Raw genomic sequence first — 4,502 nt, 5'->3', positions numbered from 1 at the left:
ACAGGTTCACTTGAAGGAAGCTCTGCCTTTTTCAGAATTTTGAAGGTTTAAATTTGCATTTCAGGGCAATTTTTTCCACTCTCTAGGACCAAGTATCTCAGAGAAGGGCCAGGCTGGTACCTGGGTAGCCCTAATGCTAGGAGACTATTATTTTTCTATTTTTTCTTTATGATATAGATAGCCCTAATTCAAGGCCCCAAAGAGAGTGAGATCATTCATATAATTAGTACTGTTCTCTACCTTAATTAGTCACACTTGAAGCTCCGCTCAGTACTCACCAAGAAATAATTATGTAAGTTAACAACAAATTATACAATTTATCTAATCACGTAAGCTAAACACAAAGTTTTATTTCTTACCAGCATCTGCCCTTTTAGTCCAAACAGTTGTAGCAAAAAGAAAACACTGTCATTTCTCTGAAGAGTTTTCTCCTACAGCAAGCCCCTTACCCCTCTCAAATTCAAGTGAGTGGAGCCAAACAGCTGCAGCTGCTTTGAGGGCTTTTATACCTGGTGGGATTTGCCCCTCCCTCTTCCCAGGTGCTGTGGTAACGAGAGGCGGGGCCCATCAGGGGTATATTAACCCCAGCCTTTGCTAAGGTGCTTCATTCTCTCTCTGGGATCTGCTAAGGTAAGAGCTCTCTCAGCTTATATCAGCTTGTTTTCAGCAGGTGCTTTTGGGTATGTAAAGCAACAGGAGCTTTGAAGGTACTGTGAGGAAAACAGCATGGAGCATAGAGAGTATTTAAGTTCATGATTTTTGGATTGTGGGTTTGGGAGTGGTAAGGTGCTTTTGTAATTTCTGCTTTTGTTCTTTGGGTTTTTTTTTTTTTGGTTTTTTTTTTTTTTTTTTTTTTTTTTTGTTTTTGGTTTTTTTTTTTTTTTTTTTGAGGAATGCAACTTTCTGAAATTCCAAAATTCCAGATTGTGTCAAGTGGAGTACATTTTTCAGCAGATTCATAATGTCACAAAAGGGATTTGCTCTGTGTCCAAGATGATATTTGAGATTGAGGCTTCAAATGAGTTAAGTATTGTGATTAGGAGAGGGAGGGTGAAAAGCTTTTAATGACTCTATTTAGGAGGTATCGTGGGTGGTTTTGGGGGCAGCAGGGTGAGAAACAGTGTCTACAGCACACAAGCTCATCCATTGCAGTCAGAGAAATGCTATGTAACTTTCTCTCTCTAACCCAGGTGCCACTCACAATAACACGCTTGGACTCAGTGTGAAGCCAGAGACTCAAGGACCTAGGCACACTCAGGAGAGGACAAGTAGCCGACTTGCTGGGAGTTGGCCCATATAACACAAAGCTCATATGTTGTTTTTGGTTTACTTTATTGCAGCTGACTGAGAGGTTAACAGGCAATTGTGGCAGAGGTGCTCTGAGGCATACTCATTTCAGGTCCAGCATGGACTCACATCACCGGTCATCCAAAAGATAAGTTGGGGGCCACCGCCTGGAGATGGGATGATAGGAGAGTAGTGGGTTGGAAATTCCTGGGACAGATTTAAAAATTAGCAGGGGGAAAAGCAATGCCCTCTCAAGACACCCAAAAGGAGAGGCTCTACCTTTGCTAACAGCTGTAGGGTGCGCAGTGCAGAACAGTTCCAGTCTGTGTTGTGTTGTCCGGTGTATACTGTGTTACCTAGTGTGTCTTTGGGGTCCCTCGGATCAGATATCTCTGCCTCTTTCCCCTCGAGGCCCTTACCACAAGCATCAGCCGTAGGTTCTTGAACGCTCGCACTTCTCTGCATGATGCCGATATCATTTGTTCTTTTACTGGCGGGCTCGGCCGTGTTTCCGAGTCACATCGCAGAAGCGTCGAGTAGGACATGTTCTGAGGCCTTGCTCCCAGCCATATCACCATCCATCTTTTCTAGCCATGGGCTGTAATGTCCTGGAGTTCATAAGATTGTATGTGTTTGCGTGTCTCATGTCTTTCACTGTAGCCCTTTGAGGAGTCGTTCAGAAAACTGGCATCATTCTTAGCATCTGTGATGTCTTCTTGAATATGCGCATAGGTAGAGGATGCTGACCACAGGATTTACAGGCATCCATCTTTGCAGTTCTTGGAAGAAATAAATCCGTTAGCATCTTCTTCCTCCAGGGTTCTCTGAGCCTCAGCGGCTCACCATCGGTCTCACCTCAGTCATTTCATTTTGCATTCTCTCGGTCCTTGCAGTCATTCCTCTTGCCCTGAGATTTCTGTTCCTGTTGTGTCCCCATTGTTTGTCCTGTCCTGTGTCACGGGTGTCTGCACATATTTGTGTTGGAGCTGCTCTGCCCTGCTGCATAGTCTGGTGTGATAGGACAAATCCTGGGGGCTTGAAATTTGTAGTGTGGGGTGTAGTTGGTCTCTACCTGGTATTCCTAGGTTGACCCAAGATGTCTGGAGCTGTGAAGTTGTCCTGCAGCCCTTTGACTTTTGTCCTGACTTTCTTTCAGATGCAGATGGATAAAATCCATAGCAGAGCACCCCATCCCAGGTGGGTAGGTTCCCCTGAGCAGGTCAGTCCCTGTCTGTCTGTGCAGGGGGAGTGTAAATGGTGACTCTGTGTTACAGCATTTTTCTTTTTCTTTATTTTAGGAAGTAAAGGCATATAGCAACAGTCAAGTTCAAGTGGGCAAGGTGAGCAGTGGGCAGAAGCAGCTGTTATTGCTGGGGTCTCAAGTTCCGGTGCAACTCTGTCTCTGTTCTTGTTTGTGTGCCTTAGGCAATCTGCTCAGGTTATGCCAAGCCCCTGTCATCAACCGGCCGATGGACCAGGTTTGCTGCTCTTGTGAGCCCTGTGGAGGTATTGCAGGACCCTGTGATGAAGCCTTGAAATTTTCTATTTAAAGGTTGCTTCTGAGTAGCCCTCAGGAATGACCAAGGAGTTGTGGTGAGTCGGGGAGGTATCGAGGAGGAGCCGGGGTCCGCTCAGTTCTCAGCTGTGCTACATCACCTCGTCTCCTCTGAGACGACAGCGTCAGTCTCGGAGTTCGGCCGAAGCGTGCGGCCCGAGGACCCAGTCACTCTTAGGAGGCGGTGAGTAGCAGACTTGTTGGGTTTTGGTCGATGTGCTGCTAAGATGATGCACTGATGTCTGGTTTTCTTTATCCTGACATACTAGGAGACGACAGCCCGGTGACAGCAGGAACCTCCCAGACAGCCTGGTGGCCTTCCTTTGCACCTGATGTGGATTCTCATTCCTGGACATGCAAGAGATAAGTTGAGGGCTATGACTCACAGAGGGGATGGAAGGGGGCTGCTGCATCAGGACTCCCTGGGAGGGATTTTTGAGTCAGGCTTGGAGATGAGGCTATCCAGGAAAAGTCATCTTACGGCCACACAAAAGCAAAGTGTCACTTTTGATCCCAGTGCTGTGGTCAGGAGGGCAGAGCAGTCCCGGTGTGTATTGTGTCACTTGTCTATTGTGCATTATGTGTTGTTTGTATGTCTCATGTCTTTTTTCTTAGCCCTTTGAGTGGCCTGTCAGAAACCCTGGCATCATTCTTGGCATCTGTGATCTCTGCATTTCTTGGCCTGGCACCAATGCCATAGGACTTTTGTCTCAGGCTCTCTGATAGGCATGAGAAGCGCATCTCTCTTTAGAAGCTTCCGGTCAGATGTCTTTGAAGGTCTTGTTCTGAGCTGAAGGGACAGCTGCAGCCTGCAAGGATCCATTATTGCGGATTCAGACTTGTAAGAAAGCAAGGATAGGTAGAGGATTCTGACAGTAGGATTCTCGGGCATCCATCTTTGCAGTTCTTGCAATAAATCATTCAGTTAGCATCTTCTTACTCCAGGGCTCTCTGAGCATCGTCAGCGCACCATCGGTCTCACCTCAGTCCTCTCATTTTGCAATCTCTCGGTCCTTGCAGTCCTTCTTGCCCTGAGATTTCTGTTCCTGTTGTGTCCCCTTTGTTTGTCACGTCCTGTCCTGTGTCACGGGTCTCTGCACATATTTGTGCCGGAGCTGCTCTGCCCTGCTGCATAGCCTGGTGGGACAGGACAAATCCTGGGGGCTTGAAATTTGTAGTGTGGGGTGTAGTTGGACTCTAGATGCTATTCCTAGGTTGACCCAAGATGTCTGGAGCTGTGAAGTTGTCCTGCAGCCCTTTGACTTTTGTCCTGACGTTCTTTCAGATGCAGGTGGATAAAATCCATAGCAGAGCACCCCATCCCAGGTGAGTAGGTTCCCCTGAGCAGGTCAGTCCCTGTTTGTCTGTGCAGGGGGAGTGTAAATGGTGACTCTGTGTTACTGCATTGTTCTTTATTTTTAGGAAGTAAAGCCATCTAGCAGCAGCCAAGGCGAAGTGGTCAAGGTGAGCAGTGACTAGTGGACAGAAGCAGTTGTTATTGCTGAGATCTCAATCTCTGGTGCAACTCTAAGCATGCATTCTCATTTGTGTGCTTTAGGCAATCCATTTGGAGTATGCATAACTCCCTGTCACACACTGGCCAATGGACTGTGATCGCTGCTCTCATGAGCCCTGTGGAGGTATTACAGGAGTTGATGAT

At 47.0% G+C, this 4,502-nt stretch overlaps 1 long non-coding RNA gene across 2 annotated transcripts; it reads left to right on the top strand.

Moving 5' to 3' along the window:
* The first annotated feature begins 884 nt into the window (after positions 1 to 884).
* Positions 885 to 3,784, top strand: LOC135293121 (uncharacterized). 2 transcript variants are annotated; one of them, XR_010355253.1, is made up of 6 exons: positions 885 to 1,399; positions 2,444 to 2,484; positions 2,586 to 2,627; positions 2,713 to 2,765; positions 2,840 to 3,026; positions 3,112 to 3,784. It is a non-coding gene; the product is annotated as an uncharacterized LOC135293121 (long non-coding RNA). The 2 variants fall into 2 exon arrangements; XR_010355254.1 differs by lacking the exon at positions 2,713 to 2,765.
* Positions 3,785 to 4,502: the final 718 nt, after the last annotated feature.

This window comes from Passer domesticus, unplaced genomic scaffold, assembly GCF_036417665.1.
Source record: "Passer domesticus isolate bPasDom1 unplaced genomic scaffold, bPasDom1.hap1 HAP1_SCAFFOLD_72, whole genome shotgun sequence".
Classification (NCBI taxonomy): domain Eukaryota; kingdom Metazoa; phylum Chordata; class Aves; order Passeriformes; family Passeridae; genus Passer; species Passer domesticus.
This window is presented reverse-complemented; position numbering and strand designations above follow the sequence as displayed.